The sequence below is a fragment of the Sus scrofa genome, chromosome 7, assembly GCF_054392235.1.
Source record: "Sus scrofa isolate SSC_HxYL_T2T_F1_AM1 chromosome 7, Sscrofa_HxYL_maternal_Yorkshire_Landrace_v2.0, whole genome shotgun sequence".
Lineage (NCBI taxonomy): Eukaryota > Metazoa > Chordata > Mammalia > Artiodactyla > Suidae > Sus > Sus scrofa.
The window spans coordinates 49342861-49370406 of NC_139389.1; the positions used below are offsets into that span (position 1 = coordinate 49342861).

The window sequence follows — 27546 nt, forward strand, 5'->3', positions numbered from 1 at the left end:
TTTTTTTTTTTTTGGTCTGTTTTTGCTTTTTGCTTTTTAGGGCCAAACCTGCGGCATATGGAAGTTCCCAGGCTAGGGGTCAAAATGCAGCTACAGCTGCCAGTCTATGCCACAGCCACAGCTGGCATCCAAGCCACGTCTGCAACTTGTACCACAGCTCATGGCAACGCTGGATCCTGGACCCACTGAGCAAAGCCACGTCCCCATGAATGCTAGTTGAATTCGTTTCTGCTATCCCACAACACAAACTCTAGTTTTTGCTTTTTGTAGGTCTCTATCAATCTAGACATTTCTTTTTAAATTTTTATATTTTTAAATAATATATATATAATATAATAAATATTATAGATAAGTATATCATATGAAATTATAAATGTCATATATATAATAAATACTAAATACGTATTTATCCTGCTGGTCTTTAAAATATCTTCAAAGGTGGAAAAGTCCGATTATGCCAAATCACAAAGAATAAGATGGTACTTTAACTGTCAGTCTCCAAGTTGTAAGTGCTGGATAACCCAAGCCACGGCAGCTAGAGCCTTCAGTTCTCTTGCTGAGAAATGGGGTTGGTACCGTTCCTCACCCTCATTAAAACTAAAAGGTGTTTTAAAGCCTTTGAATGAATACAGGTTGTAAGTTATAAATGACCTCTCTACAGTCTATAGGCGAAGGATCAGGGCCTGAAGGTCACAAAGGGAGCAGAAATGATCAGTGATGGAGAAACCACCAACTGGGAATCAGAAATCCCAGGTTCTGGTCCAGATGCTCCCTTATAAGTGGGAGCTGCTCTCACACCTGGGCCTCTGACCCTTGCCGTGCCCATCTTTCAGAGCGACAGACAGCAAGGGTCAAATGAGTCCGTGTGCATGAAAGGGGCTCTGATCACTGGAAGTGATTCCAGATTCAAACTAACTATGAAAAGACGAATGTAAAAATAATAAGTGATATACTAAATATTAAATATGTATAAGGCAGAGTGTAATAAATCCAGGGGAGCAGTGCTAACATCTAGGTGAGAGATCAGGAAAGTGTCCTTTCATTTGCACCATCTCCTACCTGGATTTCTTTTTTGCCTGGTTGCTTATTAAATGTGCAGGGGACCAGCCATCTCAGCTTGTCTGGGACTGATAGGGATTCCAGAGATTTCAGGGCTCAAAACTGGGAAAATCCCTGGCAAACTGGGATGAGTTGGTAACACTATCTATGCCCATTTCTACATTCAAAATAGGACTCCACAGGACATTTAGAGACTTCCATTTAATGAACTCATCCATACAATGACTAGGTGTAGGCAGACTTCATTCACTTCCAAGCAGCTTGGAAATTTCAAGTAATCCCTTCCTAGTACTTTTGGTTCAATGCACTACAATGCACTACAATTTTATCCTTCCTGGGATCAAATCCAGTGATTCTCAGTATTAATAATCACCTCAGACTCTGTTTAAATGGGGGATGGACATTGATGTGGCTCAGTCCAATGAGTTTTCCTAAAAGCACCAGAAGAGATAAAAGGCAGTCAGGAAAACAACAATAACAGAGGGGTGTTGTTGATTCTCTCCAGGGGTGGGTTTTATGAGTGTGTCACATATATGCAAAGTGTGCATTCCATTGCCATATTTGTTTGACTTTTGACTACTGAATGGGCAGTAAAGTTCAAACAGATTGGCCCACATAGCAAAGAAAAATTCCTTCCTTTCAGAGCTTTGTCTTTTCAAAGGAAGCTGGGTTTAAGTGACATGATGATTGATAATAAATACCTGTAAAAAATATGTATTTTAAATAAAGAGATTGGGTAACTGCTTTTTTTCTACCCTTGAATAGCAGGGATTTTTTTTTTTTTTTTTTTTTTTTTTTTTTGGTCTTTTTAGGCCCGTACCCGCAGCATGTCAAAGTTCCCAGGCTAGGAGTCAAATCAGATCTGTAGCTTCTGGCTTACACCACAGCCACAGCAACACAAGATCTGAGCCACCGAGTCTGCGACCTACACCACAGCTCACAGCAACACCGGATCCTTAACCCACTGAGCAAGGATGGAACCTGCGTTCTCATGGATGTTAGTCAGATTCATTTCCGCTGAGCCATGATGGGAACTCCAAATAGGAGAGATTATAGCAACATCTCCATTCTTCGTTTTTGGCCCTGCGGCCCTTTGGAGTTTGCATCCCTCTTTTCTACAACAGCCCTTCAGGCTTCAGTGACCTCTAAACCTCATTTTTATCAAATGCCACTGCAACCTTCACAGAGAGACATATTGTAATGGCTATCACCCCATGCAAATTGTAATGAATCCAAATGACTATGAGATTCTTATGAAAAGATTATTTTCTGGCTGTCATGCCAGCCAACTCCCTCAGATCTGTCATCCAGCCAATTTTCCTCTGTCCTGTGTAAAGTTAGAAATATTGGCCAGATACACAGCCGTGTCCCAAATCATTTCCTTGGCCCTTTGGAACCCATACGCCAACCCTTCGACGACCTTCCACTGGCAACAGGATAAAATCCAGCTCTGTGGGCTGCTTCCCAGGGGTTCCACTCTCTCTTCTCAGTTTTATTTTATTTGCTTTTTAGTGCTGCACCCTTGGCATATGGAAGTTCCCCGGCTAGGGGTCAAATCAGGGCTACAGCTGCCAGCCAACACCACAGCCACAGCAATGCAGGATCTTGAACTCACTGAGCGAGGCCAGAGGCCAGGGACTGAACCCACATCCTCATGGATACTAGTCAGGTCCATTACCACTGAGCCACAAGGGGAACTCCCTCCCCAGTTTTATCAACATTCCCCTTTCAGGACCTCTTCACTTGGCCTCCCCACTCCCAGGCAAAGCGCCTGCCCACCACCCCTGCTGGAACTCGGTTCCCTGTCTTTGTACTGCTGTTTGTACCCTTCTGCACTTCTGGATTGCACCTCCCCTACGTCTTTGGTCTCAAAAAAAGACCCAAAGATCCCAACTCAGATCCCACCCGCCCTGGAGAGCCTTTTATGGCCACTCCTATCAGAATTACTTTGTGGGCAGTTCTTTCCATTCATTCACGAGACATGGGAGGCAACAACAATGTATTTCGTATTATTCTAGGGGTGAGCAATGCCCAGTGAACCCCCGCCCAGCATCCCTCCCTGTGGCTTGCCAGGCGGCAGCTGTTCTCTGGAAGATGCAGAGCATCAGCAGGCAACATGCAGCAGCAGGTGAGCTCCTGGGCTTCCGAATCTCACTGGGCTTGGCTACTTATTAGCTCTGTAATCTTGGGCAACCTTCCTGGCCTTGGTTTGCTCATCTGTGAAGTGGGAATGTAATGTAGCACACACCCCATAAAACTGTAGGGAGGATTCGACAAGACAGTTCACGTAAAGCATTTAGGGACGGTTTGGGGCACAAACTAAGAGCTCCGTAGACATCATGTACATTACAATCTTCTGTCTGGTCTGACCTGCTCCTCCTCAGTATCATCTGTGTTTGTGGTACCTCCTTTCGTCTCTGTATCTCCCACATTGAGAACAGTGTTGGGCCTTCTCATGACTCTTTGGTGAAATTCCTCTCCCCGACTGGAGGTTGCCTAATAAGGGGTGGTTCCTTGTGAGTCATTAGAAGTTTTCAAATAAAAATATAAAGGGGAGTGCTTTGATATTTTAAACAGGTTCATGAGTTTTAGGAAGTATTCCACATCATTTACGGAGAACTTCAAGAGCAGTAGTTCTCCACTTCAGCTTCCCTCAGAGCCCTTCTGGAAGACGTGTTAAGACACAGGAGGTTTGGGGTGGGGCCCAGGCACTCACTTCTCTAACAAAATTCCTAGGGGATATTTCTGATCTAAGATCCACCCTTTGAGAACTTCCGTGTTGGATGCCAGGGCTAGAAAACAATTAGGAGGGGTCTATGGGCCAGCCTTCCAAAAAAGCCAATGGCCAAGGTCTGAAGAAAATGCACAGCAGAGTGGGACCAGTTAGACAGCCCCAAATTCCAGCTCTGGTTCCATCCTTCACTGGAATATGGCCTGGAATTTAACCTCTTCTGAGTCTTGGTTTCTGTACACAGAGTCACGATAAGAATATTTCCTTAGTTTTATCAGGTGCTGTTGGGACCTGGGACAAATGTAAAGTAGTTATATGCATGGACTGGACAACTTCAAAGTTTGAGAAAACACAATAACAAATGTTGGTGAGGCTGTGGAGAAAAGGGAACTCTTGTACACTGTTGGTGGGAATGTAAATTGATGCAGCCACCCTGGAAAACAGTACAGAGGTATCTCATAAAACTAAACATAGAGGGAGTTCCCATCGTGGCACAGTGGAAACGAATCCAACTAGGAACCATGAGGTTGCAGGTTCGATCCCTGGCCTCCCTCAGTGGGTTAAGGATCCCACATTGTTGTGGCTGTGGTATAGGCCGGCACCTGTAGCTCCAATTGGACCCATAGCCTGGGAACCTCCATATGCCATGGATGCAGCCCTAAAAAGAAAAAAAAAAAAAAACCTAAACAGAGCTATCACGTGACCTAGCAATCCCACTCCCAGGCATCTATCCAAAAAAAAGCAAAAATAGTAACGTGAAAAAATACATACACCCCAATGTTCATAGCAGAATTATTTACAATACCAAGACACAGAAGCAACCTAAGTGTCTATTGATAGATGAATGGATAAAGAAGATGTGGTATGTACACACACACACCCACACACCCACACACCCACACACCCACACACACACCCACCCACACACACACACACACACACACACACACACACACACACACACACTGGAATATTACTCAGCCATAAAAAAAGAATGAAATTTTGCCGTTTGCAGCACCTTGGGGACTTGGAGGGCACTATGCTAAATGAAATAAGTTAGAAAAAGATAAATACCAGATGATATCACTTATAAGTAGAATCTAAAAAATACACAAAGTAGTGAATCTAACAAAAAAGAAGCAGACTCACAGATATAGAGAACAAACTAATAGTTACCAGTGGCAAGGGAGGGGTACGATGGCGGGGCACAAACTTCTGGGTGTACAGCTACAAGGATGTACTGGACCACGTAGGGAATACAGCCAAAATTTTGGAATAACCATACATGGACTGTAGCCTTTAAAAACTGTATAAAAACTGAAAATAATAAATTAAAACCAGACCAAAAAAAAGAGTTGGGTTTGGGGCCATATCCTCCCCTTTTCTTAGGGCAAAGTGACCTTGGGACCATAGGGTCATGGAAGAGATTCCCTCTAAGTAAGTTGTAGTCCTTCCCAGTTCACTGAAGTCTTATTCAGCATCTCAAAGCCTCAACTCCATGAAGCAAGTCCCAGGTAACTCACACTCTTAAAGCGCCTTTGAAGCAACAGCCCCCAAATGTCTGGAAAGCGACATTTGGGAATGTGCGCTCAGGGCCACGTGGAATCTGTCTGCCCTTCCGGCCCCCTCCCTGCCTTATCTGGAATCACCTTGCAACCTCCATGGTGAATTAAACATGCCTACTTAAGAGTAGCACCTTTGAAAGTCACCCTCACTAAGTTACATCCTAATATCCTGGCCACAGCTTTTGACAGTTGTCACCGGAAGAAATCATCACACAAAGTTTTCTACTGCATTTACAACTTTGTGTGTGTGTGTGTGTGTGTGTGTCTTTTGAGGGCTACACCTGGGGCATATGGGGGTTCCCAAGCTAGGGTCGAATCTGGCCACAGCAATGTCAGTTCCAAGGTGCATCTACGACCTACACCACAGCTCAAGGCAACGCCTGATTCTTAACCCACTAGCGAGGTCAGGGATCGAACCTGCATCCCCATGGATGCTAGTCAGATTTGTTTCCGCTGAGCCATGACAGGAACTCCTGCATTTACAATTTTTTAAAAGTTGATGACATTATTATATTAGTCAGCATTTCCCCACCACTACCACCACTGCATAAAACATCATTTGAGAAATGGCCTTAGGACCCAGGGCTACATATAAAAGAATACTTAGGAGTTCCCTCTGGCCTAGTGGTTAAAGGATCCACCTCTGCCACTGCTGTGATTTGGGACGCTGCTGTGGCATGGGTTGGATCCCTGGCCCAGGAACTTCCACATGCCAAGGGCATGAGCAAAAACAAGGATACCTTTTTCTTTTGGTCTTTTTTTATAGGGTCTCACCTGTGGCATATGGAAGTTCCCAGGCTAGAGCTCAAATCGGAGTTGTAGCTGCCGGGCTACACCACACCACAGCAACATCACATCCGAGCTTCATCTGTAACCTATACTGCAGCTCACAGCAACGCCAGATCTTTAACCCACTGGACTCAAACCCGCATCCTCATGGATAATAATCAGGTTCATTACTGCTGAGCCACAATGGAAACTCCAAGGATACTTAATGTTAAGGGGAAATGCAAGTGATACAATGCTGTGAATAAAGCATAGTGTCAAATGCATAGGCTATACATTTTTTTTAATTTTTAAATTTTTAAATATTTTTTAAAATTTTAAAAATATTAAAAAAAAAGACTAGAAGAAAGAAACCAAAATGCTATCAGAAACCATCTCTGGGTGTGGATTATGGGTAACAGTCCATATATATATTTATCTGTCTCAAATTTTCTACAAAGAGCATGAATTACTTTCATAAATAGAAAAAATAAACTATTTTTCAAGGTAATTCTGTGCTAGAAAATTTTATTTAGATCACTTCTTCCATCTCAAAAAGAGAATTCTGTAACTGCTCTTGTTTTCTTTTTTCCCCTTGCCTTCCAAGAAGCTCAAACTCATCTTTGAAACACACTCTCAATAGCTGTGTTGACTCTCATCATCTATGTCTGAGTTTTATTTTCATTTTCTATTTTATTACAATTTCCTACAATCAGCTTTTACTTATTAGACAAAGTAGAACCTTCTTGTCCTATATAATGTCTGAAATTTCTAAACACTTTGGACTTAAAAAAAAAAAAAAACTCAAAAGGGACTATGAAAAAACTCAAATATCTAAACAATATGGACTTTTAAAAAGAACTCAAAAAATCCCCACAAGCCCCCTACTGAACCACTTAATTTAACAAATTAAATAATGAGGCTTCTAAGCCCCTGCAAAAGGAATACTGTTTCTCAAAGGCTTTGTTTTCACCCAGCGAGATGCTGAAGCAGTGGGCAAATCTGAGTCAAGGCTTTTGTCTGTCAGAGACCACATGAGGTACCACATCCCCCCTCTGGTATGCAGGTGATACACAGATGGATACAGGGAGGGCTCCTCTGACCCTGGATGCTGTGGGTGGGGGTGGGGAGGGTCAGGTCTAGGTGGGGGGAAAACTCTGCACCTCCCGATGGCTGTTCAGCTTTGCCGGGTGTCAGCCCAGGGGACCACTGCGGGAAGCCTGGCCGCCTGACGGAATGCAGAGAGTGGTCAAGAAGGACTCTGAGGCTTTGATCCAGGAGCCTGGGAAACGGCAGCTGATGGGAGAAAGAGGAAGTGTGTGGGAGCCTGGCTTTGGGGAAAGTTTTGTTGTGAGCTGGGGTGGCTGCAGAACCAGTAGTTGGGAACAGTGGAGGCACGCCAGACCTCAAGCAGTGGGGACTCTTGCTCCCCACCCAGATTCATCCTGTCCCTTTGGGTGACTTGTGGGGAGGAAGCCTGCCTGCCCCCACCTGGGCCTCAGTTTCTATAGGAGCTGGACTGGTTCATCTCTAAGGCTTTTCCAGGTCCTCCAGTGGATGCCTCTATGACATTAGATCCATATAAGCTCACGAGAGACCTCACATGGGGAAATACAGACTTGGGGCCACTCGGTCTCAACTTCCTGGCTGTACAGATGACAGCTTTTTTCGTTTAACGACTGCACCTGTGGCATATGGAAATTTCCAGGCCAGGAGTCAAATTGAAGCTGCAGCTGCCAGCCTACACCACAGCCACAGCTACGCCAGATCCAAGCCACATCTGTGACCTACACCACAGCTCACGGCAATGCTGGATCCTTAACCCACGGAGTCCAGGGATCGAACCCATGTCCTCATGGATAGTAGTCAGGTTCTCAACCCTCTGAGCCATAATGGGAACTCTGGTGAGAGGTTCTAACAAGGAACATTGAAAAAATCAACAGTGAGCTTTCAGTGCAGACTGACACTTTGCTCTCTTGTCTGGGAGTCAGTCTCAGTGACAAGCCATTGAAGTTGGGAAGAACAGGAAAGAATAATGATAAATCCAGAGATGGAATGAGCCTTGGTGAAAGCTGAGAAATACTTCGAGGATAAGGTGAATGGATGAGGTCAGTTACTTCATTTTATGGGCTGTCTGGGGAAAAGCCTACATGTTCTGGAACGTGGGGAAACACAGACTACCAATCAGTCTGGGGAGGAGCTGAGCAACCTTGGGGTGTATATTCACTGAGAGCTCATAATTCTTGCTAAACCTGTTAAATCCTCAGGCCTCTACCCAGGGACGCCCTCACAGCCTGACCCCACCTGCCGTGGAGTTTCTGCAGCATCGCAGGAAGGGAGGAGCGTGGACAATCGCTGGGTAGGGCTTTACTGGCATTCTCACCAGGAAGCCGTAAAAAGCCATGCCGTCTGGGAAGGGGTGTGTGCAGTCATGCACCGAGCCACCAAAGGGTCACTGAAAGAGTAACGCCCCTGCTACACCCCCGAGTGGGGCCTGCATTGGGTACATGAAGTCAAGACAGGATGGGGTTGGCACAGCCCTTAGTGCCATGTGGGTAGCTTTAATCACAGCCCACGGAGGGGGGTGGTGCAGGCGGCGTTCCCCACAGCCCAGTGGGGCCCATGCTCAGCTCTGCACAGGGAGCTACCACTGCACAAGGAGGAAACGGGGCGAAGAACCATATGGAAGAGTCAGGTATGGACCAGCTGGTACCAAGAGGCACCAGGTCCATCAAAGTAGATGTAGGTCACAGACACGGCTCAGATCTGGCGTTGTTGTGGCTGTGGCGTAGGCCAGCAGCTGCAGCTCCAATTAGACCCCTAGCCTGGGAACCTCCATGTGCTGCAGGAGTGGCCCTAAAAGGCAAAAAAAAAAAGATACAAAAATAATATAAAAAGTTTTACTCCATTTATAGTTACTCTAAAATATACATAAAGTGAAATAAAGAGGTAAGTAGGGGGCTAATTTAGATGGGGGAGGGTGTTAAAATGCTGTCTGGAAAAGGCACTCTAGTTTAGCCCCCTAACACAGGGCATAGCCCCTATTAGGTGCTGAGGAAACATTTGGTGAATGAAGGCATGTATGCATAAATTAAAATGAAAGAATGCATGAATGGTTATTTATATTTTATTTATTTATTTACTTCTTTCCTTCTTTATATTTTTTTATGGCCGCACCTGCAACACATGAACATTCCCAGGCCAGAGATTGAATCTGAGCCGCAGCCTGGGCAAAGGCAGATCCTTTAACCCACTGTGCTAGGCCAGGGGTCAAATCGTCAGGCACTGCCACAGCAACCCAAGCCGCTGCAGTTGGATTCTTAACCCACTGCGCCACAGTGGAACTCCTGCGTTCTTCCCTGGGGAGCCCCGGGCTGCTTAGTTCAGTGTGATGGTCCCTGGGCATTGAGGGAGGGATGGTGAGGGGGGGTCCACAGAGAGGGGCAGGGAACAGATCATTCTACCTAGAGCAGAAGCAGAAGGATTCAGTCTTGCATGTGCATTTGCAGGAGAGAATCTGAAAGTCACTGTACCATTTAGTACACTGAGCAGAAAATACACATTGAATTTCCTTGTTAATGTCTCCCCACAGTCACCTTTCTGTAAAAAGAAGACTCATTTCAAAATATAGTGTTTCACAAGCTGAATGTCCATCAACAGATGAATGAATTAAGATGTGGTGCATGTATATGATGGAATACTACTTGGCCATAAAAAACGAAATAACGCCATTTTGCAGCAACATGGATACAACTAGAGATTCTTATACTAAGCGAAGTCAGTCAGAAAGAGAAAGACAAATACCATAGGATATCATTTATATGTGGAATCTAATATATGGCACAAATGAACCTTTCCACAGAAAAGAAACTCATGGACCTGGAAAATAGACTTGTGGCTGCCAAGGAGGAGAGGAAGGGAGTGGGATGGACTGGGAATCTGAGGTTAATAGAGGCAAACTATTGCCTTTGGAATGGATAAGCAACGAGAGCCTGCTATATGGCACTGGGAATTCTATCTAGTCACTTGTGATGGAGCGTGATGGAGGATAATGTGAGAAAAAGAATATATGTGTGTGTGAGAGAGAGAGGCAGAGAGAGAGAGAGTGGGTTACTTTGCTGTACAGTAGAAAGTTGACAGAACACTGTAAACCAATGATAATAGAAAAAATAAAAATCATTATAAAAAAAGAAAGAGCAAGACAAATATCATAGGATATCATTTCTATGTGAGTCTAAAACATGGCACAAATGAACCTACCTATAAAACAGAAGTAGATTCACAGGCATGGAGAACAGACTTGTGGTTGCCAAGGGGGAGGAGGGAGGGAGTGGGATGGACGGGGAGTTTGGGGTTAGTAGATGCAAACTATTACACTTAGAACAGATACGCAATGAGGTCCTACTGTTCAGCAAGGGATCTATACATCCAGTGTCCATGGGATAGACCACGATGCAAAATAATATAAGAAAAGGAACGTGTGTGTATATATCACTGGGTCACTTGGCTGTACAGCAGAAGTTGGCACATTATAAATCAACAATAGTTTAATAGTAAAATTTAAAAAAATAGTGGTGGGTGGGGGGATGTGCTTGGGTTACGGGATGGAAATCTTATGAAATTGGATTGTTATGATCATTATGCAATGAAAGATGTGATAAATTCATTTGAGTAATAAAAAATAAATGCATTATTAAAAAACTAAAAAAAACAAAAAAAACCAAAAAACAAAAAACATAGTGTTTCAATAGGCTTTCTGCAATCCTGAGGCGACTACTTCCTAACCAGCTTTGCTGGAGGTCCCCGCGCCCCAGACCCACTCTCTATCCTCTCCATTCAGCCTGGAGCCTGGGAGGCCCACAGTGGGGACAGAATGAAGGAGTTCCCTGCCCTCTGGTGCTGAGGACAGACCTAATCAATGATGCACCAGAAGAAAACAGGGAGTCGTAAGGAGCATGAAGTTGGGGTATTTACTGCCCAGGCTCCACCCCCACTGGGCTACTCTGGGTCAGTCGCTTCCCTCTACAAATGGCCACCCTCTTCCTGCAACTCTCTGGGTTTGGGTAGAGGTTCAGGTTTAGGGATGGTAAAAGTCCTTGCTGTTGTTTTCTCAGAAATAGTTCTGCACAATCTCCTGATGGGGCCTCTAAACCCTGCTTAGGTCTTTTGCAAATAATCCCTTTACTAAACTCTCTGCCACACGCCCAGTTTGGGATGCAGTGGGTTCCCTGAGCCCCTGACTGACGTACTACCATTGTCTTCCCAGGGTCACTGGGTTCTTTGGTGGGACAGAAGTGCAAGTTTGTCAGAACCTTTGGTGCCATTGGACAAAACCACCCAGAGGATGAAGAGCACTGGCTGGGAGTCAGGAAACCCAGGTCCCTCTTGGCCCATGAGTAGCAAGGACCTCAGGCAAGGACAAATCCTGCTCAGCATCAGTTTTGATAAAAGGGCTTCACTGCCTTACAGGGCAGAGGTATCTGCAATTGGAAAGGGTAGGCACGGATTAAGGGTTTTGGAGTCTCAGTCCTCTGTGGAGGTGTCTCCAGCCTTTGTGGTCGGGTGGGAGAGGCTGAGTTAGAGAACCCTTTGATCTTTTTTTATATAGTGAGGTTCTACCTATGATTTAGTGAATTCCAAATTTTTTTTAAAAAGTGGAGTTCCTGTTGTGGCTCAGTGGTAACGAATCCGACTAGTACCCGCTCAGTGGGTCAAGGACCTGGCGTTGCCATGAGCTATGGGGTTGGCTGCAAATGCAGCTGGGATCTGGCATTGCTTTGGCTGTGGGGCAGGCCAGCAGCTGCAGCTCCGATTAGACCCCTAGCCAGGGAACTTTCCACAGGCCGCAGGTGCAGCCCTACAAAGACACACACACACAAAAGTAAAACCCAAAAAAGAATTCCTTGCCACCAGGAAATACTGGAATCATACTGGAAGCTGTGAGGTCCTTTCAGATTTTTAGAGCCGAGATTCCCCCTCTGCTCATTTGTTGGGTAGAGAACTTTGCAAAGATGCAATCTTCTCTACAACCCACAGTTATGGAGGCCCTTAGCTCAACCATGGGTAGGGTCACTTAATTGCTTAGATTACAAAGAGGCTGTCATTGTGACCTTGCCTGACATTAAGGAGGCTTGTGCAGGGACAGACCACCTGGAGCCAAACTGCTTGTGCACAATTCCAGAACAGCATGAACCTGAGTCATTTTCCAGGAACGGCTCCTACGTATCAGTGGCAGTTGTGCCTCACTTGAAAGTCAGTGTGGCTCCAGTGATGCCATGAGACTAGATACCTGATACTCTTCCACTGGCAGCCAGTGGAAGATGCTGAGAATAGCAACATGAGCGGTACAGTGGACTTCACCCAAGCCTCTGACCCCATTAACCTAGCTGGTATGTGGGAAGCTCTGCAAAAAGTTTGCTTCCTAAAGACATTGACTAACATCGCTTCTCATGCTACAAAACCTGCCCTGATAATGCCCCTGCCAGACTGAAGTTAATGTTTCTCCTGAATTCAACTTTTAGCACATGTTCTGCTGCCCTTTGAAGTTAGATACCTGTTGGTGTATGTGCATTTCGCTCTTCGGCTGGACTGTGGTCTCCATTGGAGAAAGGTACAGCCTGTCTACATCTCTGAATTCTCTGCTGTGGTTAGTGATTTATTAACTGATGGTCAAAGTTGACCAGAGAGGGACTTACAGAATGTTGGGGTTTTTTTTTTGGGATAATCACAATAGTAAGGCTTTAAAGGAATGTCTCATTCTGTTTGGGTTGCTCCAGAAAATATCAGACTATGTGGCTTAAACAACAGAAACTTGTTCCTTTAAGTTCTAGAGGTTGAGAAGCCCAAGGTGAAGATGCCAGCTGATTCAATTCCTGATGTGGGCTCTATTCCTGGCCTGTAGATGGCTGCCTTCTGACTGTGTCCTTATACGGCGGGGAGATCTCTCTTCTTCTCATTTCATAAGGCCACCAATGCTACTGGACTTGGGGTCCACCCTTGTGACCTCACTTCACCCTAATTACCTCCTAACAGCCCTGTCTCCAAAATAGTCACATTGGGGGTTAGGGACTCAACAGATGAATTTGAAGGGGGCACAATTCAGTCCCCCACATTCCATCCCTGCGTCCTCGAACACATGTCCTTCTCACATGTAAAATACATTCATTCCACCCCAAAAGCTCCAAAAGTCTTAACTCTTTGAGGCATCAATTCTGAAGTCTAACATCCAAAGTCTTATCTAAATATCTTCTAAATCAGATATGGGTGAGACTCCAGGTGTGATGCAACCTAAGGCAAAATTCCTCTCTGGCCGTGAATCTGTAAAACCATACAAGTTATGTGCTTTCATAAATACGAGAGTGAGACAGGCACAGGATAGTCCCATTCCAAAAGGGAGAAAGAAGAAAGGAGGATGGGTCCCAAGCAAGCCCTAAACCTACTAAGGCAAATTCAATTAGATCTAAATCTCAAGAGTAAACCTTTGCAGTTTGAGCCTCAGTTTGCTCTCTGTAAAAAGAGTCCTGCCTTTCAAATCCACTGGCCCCGCAGTCTTGCCCCCATGGCTCTGGGAAGCGCGCCTCCAAGGCTCTCTAGGGCAATTTCACCCCCATTGCCAGGTCTGAGGGTATCTGACCTATTGAAACCAAGGTCATGCATTTGCTCCACTCTTCAAAACTGAGGGGACAGCCCTGCTGATCTCTGATCTGGCTTTAGGATCATTCTTTCTTTTTGAAAAATAATGCATGTTAGCTCTATGGGCTGGTCCTCTAGGAGCTACAAAGTCCAATAGCCTCTCTTCATGTTGTCTCATTATTTTTTTCTGTTCTTTTCAGTCCTAGTTGACACTGTTTCTGCTGGTAAAATCCCATCTCTATTCTTGCCTTCTGCTAAGATGGCTGATTAAATCCATGAGCCATACCCATGATCTCCTTACGAAATGACCATTTCTTCCAGGTTGTTGATTGTATTGACATACCTTAGCATTCTTCTCAGAATAAGCTTTCTCATGTTTTGCAACATAGGTGGACGGAGATTCTTCCAGTCTCCAAATTCTGGTTCCTTTTTGCCTAATAATTCCTTCTCCAATGCATCTCCCTCCTCTCAAATTTTGCTCAAAGCAGGAAGGCAGATCCAAGCCACTCCTTCAGTACATTGTCTAGAAATCTCTTCCAATAAATAGCCAGTTTCATCATTTGAAAGTTCTTCCACGGGATTGTAGAAGAAGATGTGGCCGGGTTACTTGCCACTTTCTAACAAGGATCGCCACAACTCCAGTTGCCAACAACCTGCTCCTCGTTTCCATCAGAGACTTTACCAGAATCACCTTCAACGTCCACATTTCCAGCATGTACCTCAAAACTCTTCCAGCCTCTACCCATAACTCATGGCTCTACCAAAGCTGCTTCCATATTTGTTAGGTATTCATGAGAGCAGTATCACACTCATGGTAACAAAATCTGTATTAATTAGTGTTCTGCAGAGAAACAAAACCAATACGATCAATGGATAGAGATAGATAGATAGATAGATAGATAGATTTATTATGAAGAATTGGCACATAGGATTATGGTAACTGAGAAGTCACAGGGTTAGCAAGCTAAAGGCAGTCCAAATTTGAAGGCCTGAGGACCAGGAGAGCCTTCAGAAAGTCTTCTGAAAGCTGGCCCAAGAAGAGTCTGTGTTTTAGTGTAAGTCCCATAGCAGGAAAAGAGTGATGTCCCAGCTCAAGACTGTAGGTGGGAGGAGGTTCTTACTACTCAGCCTTCATTCAGGTCTTCAGTTGTTGGAATAAGGACCATCCAGAGGAGGGAAGGCTACCTCCTTTATCCAGTCCACCAGTTCAAACGTTATCTCATCCCAAACCCGCCACATCCAGAGTGAGGTTTGCCCACATGCCTGGGCACCCTATGGCCCAGTCAAGTGGACACAAAAATTTAACCAGGAGTCATCTGGAGCAGCTCTATCTCCAAAGCATGAATTCCTGTGGTCACTTGTCATCAGTAAACCCAAGAGGGTTCATACCCCTCTTGAGTGTTATCTTTATACCCAGTAGGGTTCTACTCAATTGCTTTTAAAAGGTGAAGTTCAATCAGAGACAGAAAGAGCGTGGGCTTTTGTATGGAGAGCAAAGGCTGCTGCTGACTTTTCAAGTTCGTTCCCTTGCACACTCTGGTGCTCACCCAGCCAGCAGCGGTATCCACAGGAGAGCAGAGCTTTTCCAGGGCAAGACAAACGCAGTCACCATGCAGACTCTGACCTCCGACAGGCTCAGTGCAGCTGCAGTCCCTCCTGGGGGGGGCGAGCAGTGACTTGGGGAGAAAGCCAAAGGCCAGTCTCTGTCTATGGGGTGCTGGCTGTGGGTACAGAGGGTCGGTAGTGAGGGCTGAGGCTCTCCCCCTCCCAGGTGGCAGCATGGATCTCCTACCCACATGGGTACAATGGCTCTGCAGGCTGGTGGTGCTGATGTGGGTAGGGGTCTAGGTCTGACCTCCCAGGCTGCACTTGACATTCATTTGAGTCTTGTTTCACTCTGTCAGAATGTCAAGGGGCAGTGTTCCCATTGTGGCTCAGCAGGTAACGAACCCGACTAGTATCCATGAGGACACAGGTTCGATCCCTGGCCTCTTTAAGTGGGTTAAGGATCCGGCATTGCTGTGAACTGTGGTGTAGGTCACAGACACGGCTCAGATCCTGAGTTGCTGTGGCTGTGGTGTAGGCAGGCGGCTACAGCCCTGATTGGACCCCCTAGCCAAGGAGGAACCTCCATATGCTGCTGGCACAGCCCTAAAAAAAAAAAAAAAAAAAAAAAAAAAAAATCAAGGGGAGAAGGGAATACACAATATGATTGGCTCTAACGCGGAACACTCTCCCTGCCCCCACCGATACTTTTCAGGTGTCATTTGTCATGAATTGTGTCCCTTCTCCTGCCTGTCCTCACTAAGCCCTCAGAGACCCCCTTCCGGCTTCTCCTCCAAGTAGCCTCCATCATCCTACTGAAACCGTATTGTTCTGTAAATATCCTCATTCCTGAGATGACCTCTGTAAAGAAGGAATCATTGTGCTGGCAAAAGTCAGGGCAACTTTGAAAAAAACCTCCAGATTAAGATGGAGATCAGTGGAAGTAGTTGTCTAGACTGGCCACCTTTCTGGGCCTCCCGTCACTCACTGTTGGACTGGTATCTTGGATGATGCCTTCCCAATATCTCATTCACAAAGTCAATAAACAGGAAAATCAGGTATCCAGTTTAGCCTGAATGGGAAGATGGGGAAAGGCCCTTCTTGCTCTCTACAATAGAGCCCTGGCTCTATTTTATAAATGACGAATATCAAACTACACAAAAAATGAGCTTGAGTAAGCTAGGCATCCCATTAAAGGTACCCACATTCCCCAAAGGGCCCCCCAGGACAAGTCATATCAGCCTCCAGAATGGGAGCCAACAGCAAAGTACCAGCCCTGAGCTAGTAGTTTAAGGAGTTTCACCAACAGGATGTTGATGGCTGAACTCTGGGGTCAACTCTTGGGTGTTTCTGTGGGTCCAGGATGGGAGTTATCTCATATTTGTAAGCTCCCTTTTCTTTCTTTCTTTTCTTTTTTTTTTTTTTTTTTTTGCTTTTTTTTTTTTGCTTTTTTACGGCTGTACCCACAGCACATGGAGATTCCCAGGCTAGGGGTCCAATCAAAGCTACAGCTGCTGGCCTATACCACAGCCACAGCAATATGGGATCTGAGCCATGTCTACACCACAGCTCATGGCAACACCTGATCCTTAACCCACTGAGCCAGGCCAGGGATCAAACTCACAACATCATGGTTCCTAGTCGGATTCGTTTCCACTGTGCCATGATGGGAACTCTCATAAGCTCTCTTAATGACATACCCATCTTTGCTCATGAGAGGGGAGCAGAGATGGGGAGCTTGGCAGCAAATGCCTGCGCAGGAGACCCAGCTCTTCCTTGGAGGCATGGTGTGACCTTGGCCAAGACAGAGCCTCTCCTTGAAATCTTCCCTCATTTGGAAAGTAGGGTCATGTAAACAGGATTGATTCAATTATATCATTAGGCAAATATTCTTCATAGGCTTCAGCCTGTTTTACAGATGAGAGGTATGATGAAGACCAAGCAAAACCAGGCATCTTCTCTGCACGCCTGTAAAAACCTCACCCTCTGGGTCACTGCAGGTCGGGCTATTACTTTTTAAAGCGGTTTCCATTCATGTTTAAGTCACTAGTTTCCATTCCAGCAAATGGGTCAGCAAGTTAAAGAGGTGGCTCAAAATATAACTGTCTAAAGCAAACCAAAGGAAACCTCCACCTTGACTTTTATGTGTGTTTCCTTCTTGTTTTAGAAAACCATTTGAATTGCCCAGCAGGGTCTGGAGGAATGAAGTTAGTGTGTGTAACATCTCATTCCAACAACTGAAGCATCCCAGAATCTCCCAGAGCCTGCAGGGAAGTTTCCTCCTAAGGAAAATTTGGAGAATATTTACCCTATAGAGGATATTTGCAAAAACAAACAAACAAACCCGTTACATAGTAAGGGTCCCTCTCACTCAGAAATTATATTTGCGCCAAACCCAACGACATAGATGTGACCTAATCTAAGCTTGGGAAGAAATATAAATAAAGCTGATGTGCATCTAGGAAGGTCAAAGCAAAACCTGAGTCTCCAAGGCAAGGGTGACCTCTGAGTACTGAAAGTGGCATGTAGGTTTGGGGGTGACTGGTCTGCTGTCCAACAAACCTGAATTCAAGACCAAGGTCTGCCCCTTCGAGCTGGGTGACCTTGGGAAAGGGGCTGGATCTCTACATCTCAGTTTGTTTTCCTGTGAAATGGGCCCACATCAAGTCCTTCCTCACAGTCACGATGATAGGAGAAGACAAAGTGTGTGAAATACTGAACCAATGTCATTGGTCCTCAACCAACCATCACTGACCCGTCTCTCAGCATTTATGCTCTTGTATAGGCTCCTCCCTTGAGTGTAGACGGGATCTAGGACTTGTTTCCAGCCAACAGACTATAGCAAAGGTGAAGGAATTCTGCACATGGAATCCAGGCTCCAAATCAGTTGGGTTATAAAGTTCATTGAAAGAGTCTCCTAAGTGGACCTCACTTCATCAGGCAGAAGCTCAGGAAAGAGACACTCCTGCTGGCCTTGAAGAAGCAGGCTGCTGTAATGTGAACAGCTTATGCAGGGGCCATGTGGCAGGGGACCAAGAGGGATTTCAAAGGGCTGGGGGCCACCGTCCTACTTCTGCCCCCACCCTGAGGGCTTGAAGGACTCCGAGCTCCAGGTGAGAAGCTGAGAGGGGACCCAGCTATGCAGACAGACTCCCGACCCATAGAAACTCTGAGATAACAAATGTTTTGATTTAAACCACTATGTTTGTGGAGTTCCCATTGTGGTGCAGCAGAAACGGAACCTAAGGAGAATCCATGAGGATGCGGGTTCGATCCCTGGCCTACTCAGTAGGTTGGGGATCTGGCGTTGCCGTGAACTGTGGTGTAGGTCGCAGACGCGGCTCGGATCCCACGTTGCTGGGGCTGTGGTGTAGGCCGGCAGCTGTAGCTCTGATTGGATCCCTGGCCTGGGAACTTCCACATGCTGCGGTTGTGGCCCTTAAAAAGCAAAAAAATAAAAAAATAAAATAGGAGTTTCCCATCGTGGCTCGGTGGTTAACGAATCCAACTAGGAACCATGAGGTTTCAGGTTTGATCCCTGGCCTGGCTCAGTGGGCTAAGGATCCAGCATTGCCATGAGCTGTGGTAGGTTGCAGACATGGCTTGGATCCCGCGTTGCTGTGGCTCTGGCGTAGGCCAGTGGCTACAGCTCCGATTCGACCCCTAGCCTGGGAACCTCCATATGCCCAGGGAAGCGACCCTAGAAAAGGCAAAAAAAAAAAAAAAAAAAAAAAAAAAAGAAGGTCAAGGGGAGAGGAGACAGAGAAGAGCATTTCTGAGCCGCAGTTGTGACCTATGACACAGCTCCAGCAATGCAGGGGTCTTTAAGCCACTGTGCCCAGCTGGGGATCCCATCTATGTCCTGGCACTGCAGAGATGCCACTGATCCTACTGCACCACAAGGCTTCCAAGAAGAGCACTTTAAGCAAAGAAAAGAGTGCAAGGGGCGGGGTGAAGAGGCTGTCATGGGAAAGTCTGGCATTAAGGTAAAACAGTAAATACAGATTTGTTCCCACGCTTGAGCTCTTGGGTGGAGTGTAGGGGGTTGTATTTTTCCGAAACTCCCTGGAAGTCTCTGATGTGCAGTCATTTGAGGACCAAACGGATTAACCTAGGGATGTCCAGTTCGGGCTACAGTTGGAATCCCCCCGGGGGAGCCTCATCCTCCATCCTTGACATCCTACAGAAAGACTACAACCCCACCCAGAGACGGGGCGCTCGGCAGATGCCTGGTGAATGATCTGTTGACCCAGCTCATTTCTAGCAAGCGAGCTTTCTAGGGAATGACAGCAAATACAGATTGCATTTGAAGACGGTATGCCATGTCAATTGAAGTGTTTGCACAAGAATGACAGTTCATGAAAAATCAGATCTTTGATGAGGTACATGAAAGTGAAAGCAAATACTTCATGGGGAGACTCTCAGCTGCAGAAAGTGCCAGAAAGAACAGAGAATTCAGGCCTGTCCCTGCCACCAATTTAAATTTCTGGGTGGACCTGCTACGGCATGTATTATACCGAACAGGCCCATATGTACACCTGGCAGGCAGGTGGATGCCCAAGTCCATGTGATTTATTATTATTTATTTTTCTTTTTTTGTCTTTTGAGGGCCTCGCCCACGGCATATGGAGGTTCCCAGGCTAGGGGTCAAATAGGAGCTGTAGATGCTGGCCACAGCCACAGCAACGTGGGATCCGAGCCGCATCTTTGACCTACACTACAGCTCATGGCAACCCACTGAGCAAGGCCAGGGATCAAACCCTCGTCCGCATGGATCCTAGTCAGGTTCATTAACCACTGAGCTACAACAGGAACTCCAAGTCCATGTGATTTATGTGTCAGTGTATCTGCTCTCTATCAGCTGTTTCTCAGCTTTTTTTTTTTTCATTATCACTCCTCCTAAGGAGACTTTATAGGTATTTTTTCCCTCCACTAACCCCCCACAAAAATTTAATATCACAGATATACTACCTGTGTATGTAGCTGTGTGTATTTGTGCTTTATATATAGGAAGAGTAAGATCTTTCGCCCCACAAGAACCAATTTTATCCCCTTTAGGGCAATATCGCCCCCACTGAGAATCCATGTATCTACACACACACACACACACACACACACACACACACACACACACACCCCATGCAAGAGGGGGGCCTCCCCACCAATCACAGCCAAACCAGAGAGCAGCCCTGGTCCAATGGTTCTTGTAGGAAAGAGACACCAGCAATTAGAAAACCCGGGAGCTGCAGACAGTTCTGAGTTCACTGAGCATGACCTGGCTGCCAAATCCTCAGAGGTGGGATTTCGATAGGCCACACAATCATCTAATTGTTTCTAAAAAGAAAATATCTGAAATTCTAACTTTTGCATTGCCATTGCCAGTTATGATGCTCGCAACCTTATTTTAAAGCAAGTGAACAAGACACACTTTGGACAAAAAAGAACCATCAGCATATGTATCATCTTATAGATCTCGTCACCAGCGGAGGCAAGATTTTATTGAACAACCATCAATCAATCGGTCTCTGAAAAACTCCTTAAGTATCTATCCAATGTTTAGTTCAGGACAAAGACTTGCAGAGTGTGTGTAAGCTAAGGTCCATGTCTCCGCCTTCAAGTGTCTTAGAGCCCAGTTTTGCTGTAATTTAAACCAGATATAATATCTGAGGAGTGAGGAGGCTCTCGGGAATTGTAATCTATTGCCACTCAGTGAAAAGGCTTTATTTTGGCGGTATTTACAGGGGTGAGGAGGGAGGAGGAAAAACTCACAGCGTGGGAGTTCCTGCTGTAGCGCAGCGGAAACAAATCCAACTAGTATCCAGGAGGATGCGGGTTCCATCCCTGGCCTCATTCAGTGGGTCAGGGATCCAGTCATGAGCTGCGGTGTAGGTCACAGACAAGCCTCGGATCCTGTGATGCTGTGGCTGTGGTGGAGGCTGGCAGCTGCAGCTCCAATTTGACCCCAGCCTGGGAGCTTCCATATGCCGTGGGTGTGGCCCCCCCAAAAAAGCAAAAAAAAAAAAAAAACCCCAAAAAACCAAAAACCTCACAGTGTGATCTGCTTGGCTCTCCCCCAGTGAGTCGGATGCCTCTGTGTTCATGACAAGAACTACACAGGATCCTGGATCTATACTTTTGTTGGTCTCCATTAAAATCACCCCAGAGAATTTACTGAAGTTATCAAATGCATCTTTAGTGTTAAATATCCTAATAGAACAGTCTAAGCACTCAAACGCGGTGTTATAATTAAAGCCACAGGATGAATAAAACTTAAAAGAAGATTCTGGTGCACAACGTTTTTTTTCTAAGGGAATACTGAGAAGGGCTCTTGGTAGGAAACCACAGGGCTCACTCTAGCTAATTAAGGAAATGGGTTAGAAAGTCCATTCCCCACCTCGGCCTTGAAGAAGCAGGGCCCCTAAGAAGCAAGTTCCAGGGGTGCAGGGTAGAACAAAGAAGGACAAATGTCCCCTATGTGTGTCAATATTGAAATCAGTTGAAAATACTCTCCAAAATATAAATATATGAAGAGCGAGCAAAAGTACTCTTTATTATTAATTTGTTGACATTCGAAAGAACCGTTTCTGCCAGATCATGATATCTGAGACTGCTGAAAAAGAAGGCCTTGAATTTGAGGAAATAAGACATACACACGCACGTGCGCACGCACACACACGCACAGATAGACAGACACACACATAAACACATATAAATAAAAACTGGCCAATGTGAAAGTTAATCAAAACAAGTCAACAGTAGCCAGAGACCATAAGTGGATTCCATGAATTTATATAGTTTGAATTGAGGCCAGGATCCAGCGGCCCCAGGAATGTGGTTCCATCTATTTCATAGTTGAAAAATTCCCCAGCGAGGCCAAGTGTCTTGGTCAAGGGCCCGGAGGAGTCAAGGGTATAAACCACTCCAAGTGTTTACTGATAGGAATGTGGGCTTATAAGACAACATTCTCCTTTCTTGGGAAATCTACCTCGTGGAGCCCTTGTACAAGGCCTCACAGAGTGGCTTGCCTGTTTGAAACATTTCCCAGTCTCGCCTGGTGTGCAAAATTGCTTAGGAACTGCAGTCATTGTCGTATTTTGACGCGGCGACGTTCCTGGGCAGATCCCATAGCACCTCCTCATTGCCAGGTGGCCGTGTCCCAGCACACAGATGTCAGGGCACCGCCCCGAGAGGCAGCACGCGGCTTGGCGGAAGGCAGGCCAGGTGGTCAATGTCAAGGGGACCATTTAACAGAACAACCTCCCAAGTTGCCCTAAGCGCTGAGCGAGAGAGAAAAAGCACCCTGGTAGGAGAGGGATGCGTTCTGTTCACCCACATGAGGACTCGAGTCCATAACCGCAGAAACCATTTCCTGGGTCTGGTCATACAGCCAAGAGCCTCAGCTTCTGTGACTATTTCATCACATGCAGAATAGGAATACGACTGATTTGGATTCACATAGGAATATTCTACAAGAAGTTCAGAATGCTTCCTCTTGCCACTCCACCCTGGTGGCCAGAACACAGGGCCTCGTGGAAAGGACAGTGACAGGTGAGTATGACCACCTCCACCGAAGGCAGCCCCTCCAACCTTGGCACCGCCCCAGAGTCAGTTCATTTCCTTGTCAGGTGGACACCTAGGTTAGGGCTCCGCCCGCCACCTGTTTTATAAATAAAGCTTCCTTAGAGCCCATCCTGTAGGGACTGTCCTTGGCTGCTCTCTTGCTGCAGCAGCAGAGCCAGGCAGCTATGCTGGAAACTGCATAGACTTCAAGACCAAAAGCATTTACCATGTGACCCTTTACAGCAAAAGCTTGCTGACCTCAATCTAGGTTACGGGAGCTCCAAGACCCCTCACCAAGTAGATTTAGTGAACTGCTTAAGAACCTCCCACCAGGCTTCCCAAAGTCAGCACACAGTCGAATCCATCCAAGAACCAACTCTGGGGCTAAAACGGACTTCAAACCCCATTTCATCCAATCTTCTTATTTCAGAAATGAAGAAGCCCAAATGGCCAGTCCAAAATCACAGAGTGGCAGGAAGCAGAAGCAAACATCAAATTTCCTCAACTCTGGAGTTCCCTCTGTGGCACAGCGGGTTAAGGATCCGACTGCAGTGGCTTGGGTTGCTGCAGAGGTGCAGGTTCAATCCCCAGCCAAGCATAGTGGGTTGAAAGGATCTGGCATAGCCACGAATACAGTAGAGGTTGCAGCTGTGGTTCGGATTCAGCCCCTGGCCTGGGAAATTCCATATGCCATGAGAATGAACATAAAATAATTAAGAAATTAATTAATTAAAATTTATATGTATATTATGTATAATATATGAATATGTGTATATCATATATTATGAATGTGTGTATGTATATATTATGCATGTATTACATTATATATTATATATAATATGTGCACATGTGTATATTATAGTATATGCATATATTGTAATGTGTTTATATGTGTGTGTGTGTGTGTATAAAGTAATAATGAAATGATGGTGCACACACTCCCTTGTAGGAAGCAGCCAGCCACGAGGATAGGTTCTGTCTGATCTGTGACCTCAAGGCAGCTGTGTCCATTGGATACTGTCCTACTTGCTTGAACCCAACTGAAGGAAGTCAGCACCAGCCTAGGGGTCAGGACATGGCATAAGTGGCAGTTGTCTTCCTTCTCTGGCCTCTTTTCCCAGCTCCTTGTAGACCATCCTCCCTCCAGCGTCCCAAGCCCTTTGTCCACGAGGTACATTTGATGACCACTCCCGTGCCCTCCTCGGCTGATGTCTGACCACCCGTCGGGAGGCACTCCTCCACCCCAAAGTATTCACGAGCCAGGCGTTCCCTCCAAGGACCCTTTATCTCCCACTCTGGAATGAAAGGTGCCTCAGCGCTGATAATGCCGTTCTTGGCACACAAGTCGAAACATGTGTTCCGAAGAGCATTAGACCTAGATAAGCCCCAATTGCCCTTTAGGTGACCTAAAATGGGACAGGGTCGGGGCGGGGGGGAGGCTCGGGGCCAAGAGAAGCCCCTGGGGTCCTGATGGCGTAGAGAACAGGGGGCCCTTCATCATCAGCTCCTCCAGAATCTTCCTTGGCAGCAGGTCTCTTGTGGGGAAAGGTAGATAGCTTCTTCGCCCTTTTCAGCCTCAGCTGAGCTGGGACTCCCTCACCCCCACCCCCGAACTGAACCCCAAGTCCTTATCTGCCACTGCCTCTGCTGCAAAACACAGCTCACTGCCTTCCTAATACCAGGTCCCCTTGCTTCAAGCTCGCACAGCCTGTACTTGCCCTTGGGTCCCAGTCTTTCTGCATGTCGAGGGGCTGCCTTGCCTACCCCTCCACCCTACACTGCAAGTTCTGCCAGGATCCAATTGTGTCTGCCTTTCATCTTTTGCATTGTGTTCCCTTCCAGACCCAGGGCTGGGCATCTGGTCGACCTCAATCAACAGGGGCCACATGAAGTGCATTTGACTTCACTATTTTTTTTATTTCTTATGGCCATACCTGTGACATATGGAAGTTCCCAGGCTAGGGGTCGGATTAGAGCTGCAGCTGCCATCCTATGCTGCAGCCACAGAAACTCTGGGTCCAAGCCACATCTGCAACCTCTGCAACCTGGGTCCAATGCCAGATCCTTAACCCACTGAGCCAGGCCAGGGATCAAACGCACATCCTCACAGACACTATGTCAGGTTCTTAACCTGCTGAGCCACAATGGGAACTCTGCATTTGACTTTAATTTTGTTATTTTTCATTACTAACATACAAGATGCGGTTTTGTAGTCAGTCATACCTGGGTTTGAATCCCAGTTCTACCACTTTCCATGGGACTCTGAGGTGAGCTTTAATTTCCAAGCCCTAGATTTCCCATCTGGAAAACATCCACAATGAGCCTACCCCACGGCATTGTGGCATGAGGGATACTGGATTAAACTAAGCAGCTAGCACAATGTCTAGTGCCTTAGAGATGTTCAAAAAATTGTATTTATTATGAAGACTTCCACAATCTTGCTACCTTTGACAATGACACATGTCTTGGAATGAGTCAGAAAGGGCCCAGCATCACTAAGACTAGGGCCCCCAAAGAGTGAACCACAGCCAACAGTTTCATTCTCCCCACTGACTTCAGTCTGCTGGGTGGCAATGTAACAGCCCACCTCTCTGGGCCTCCACGTGCTATTAGAAAAAGCACCTTTGGGCTCCTCCGAAGCTGCTGGAATCTTGTGAGGACTCAATGGAATCTAATCAATTTTAGGAATAATACTACTAAATTTCTTTTGATGTCTTATTTTTCATCTTTTTTTTTTTTTTTTTTTTTTGTCTTTTTGCCTTTTCTAGGGCCGCTTCTGCAGCATATGGAGTTCCCAGGCTAGGGGTCTAATTGGAGCCATAGCCACTGGCCTACGCCAGAGCCACAGCAACACTGATCCGAGCCAAGTCTGCAACCTACACTACAGCTCACAGCAACGCCGGATCGTTAACCCACTGAGCTAGTCCAGGGATTGAACCCACAACCTCATGGTTCCTAGTCGGATTTGTTAACCACTGCGCCACAACGGGAAGTCCTTATTTTTCATCTTTAGAGCACCCTGACAAATTGTATTTTTAGATGGGACTCCAGCATACCTCTGTTAAGGAGTCTCATTCTTAGCCATGGAGCAAGGACAGAGTAGCTGGAATAAGCACAGGTATCTTTCAAGCCAAGGGCTCCCTCCTTACAAAGAGGAGTTTCAAAGCTTACCCTAGAGTCCTGAGGCACATTGGCCAATGGCCAGCTCTTGGCAAGGGGACAGGGTCTGCCTTGGGTGGCCACCTCCCCATCGCATGGCTGGCACTACTCCACTCCCTGCCTGACAGGCAGTAAGCACAGTACACACGCTGCCCAGCAGCACTGTTCTGCTCGTCTCCTTCTGCCCCTCCTTCTGGTCCTCTTCCTCTTGCCTCCTGACCTGATAAAGCAATCCTAGCTGACGTGGCAGCGGGAGCTATAGTGTCCAGGGGTAGCCCATCCAGGGTAACACATATTTTATTTTATTTATTTATTGCTGATCAATAAACAAAGTATTTATTCAGCACCCATGTGCCAAGCACTGTGCTAAGCACTGTGGTGGATGCAACAATTTAAGACATGTTCCCTGCCCTCAAGGAGCTTACATTCTCATGAAGAAGACAAGACTAATATACATGTACTGGCTGGGAACAATACAATGTATAATTTGGTGTAAGAGTATGTTGTACAGACTCGCATAGTTATAGGGACTTGAAGAAGATAGACAATGAAGTAGACCTTAGAGTCCAGGTTTCTTGAGAAGCCAGGAATGGGGCCAGGTCTTGAAGGACTGAAGAGAATTAAACTGAGGTCCTCATTGGGTGGAACAGGAAGTGAGGTTCAGAGAAAGATCAAAAGTGGGGTAACATACTTTAAAAAGGATCTCCAGGGACAGGCTTTAAAGCAAAGAGGTCTACCAAAGGATGGGAACTGGTTGACAGTGGTAGAAAACTAGGAAGAAGATTTGAGAGCAGGTGAGTCGCTAGGTGGCTCTGATGTCCCTGCTGGATCATTGTCCAATTTGCCTAAGGGTAGAGATCTGACTTGACCTTGGACTCTTCATTGTGACCTATGGAGAATTAAGGAAAGGCAAAGAGATAAGCGTACTGTTCTAGCTAGCTTTTTTTTTTTTTTTTTTTTTTTAAGTCCCTTGACTCAGCATCAGCACTTTCTCTTCACGCAGCTGGGAGGGTCTGGGTACAGGGCAGAAACAAGGCAGCAGAGTACAGATCCCATTGCCTGGGGATGGGGTCCAAAGCCTGGTTCTTCCGTGTCCTAGTTCTGTGGCCTTGGACAGGGGCCTCAGTGTCTCTGAGCGTCAGTTTCCTCATCCGCAACTTGGGAGGAATAACAGCACCCACCCACAGAATTCGAGGAGTTAAATTAGCAAGGCATTCAGAGAAGCGCCCAGCTGTGGCTACCACTCTTCAGTTTTCTGAAAGTGCAGAGACACTCATGGGATCAAAGAGCATCGGGAAATGAGGACTGACTTCCTCTTTTTTTTTTTTTTTTTTTTTTTTTGGCTTTTATCTTCTCAAGGCTGCACCTGCGGCGTATGGAGGTTCCCAGGCTAGGGGTCTAATCGGAGCTGTAGCCACTGGCCTCCACCAGAGCCACAGCAACGAGGGATCCGAGCCGCATCTGCAACCTACACGACAGCTCATGGCAAGACAGGATCCTTAACCCACTGAGTGAGGCCAGGGATCAAAC

General features: G+C 46.2%; 1 protein-coding gene and 1 long non-coding RNA gene across 4 annotated transcripts in view; one reads left to right on the forward strand and one right to left on the reverse strand.

Moving 5' to 3' along the window:
• The window catches only part of CLIC5 (chloride intracellular channel 5), a 125013-nt gene that overhangs the window by 84025 nt on the left and 13442 nt on the right, over positions 1-27546 (reverse strand).
• On the forward strand, positions 22387-23745 carry LOC146401563 (uncharacterized). Its single transcript, XR_014810236.1, has 2 exons — positions 22387-22845; positions 23288-23745. It is a non-coding gene; the product is annotated as an uncharacterized LOC146401563 (long non-coding RNA).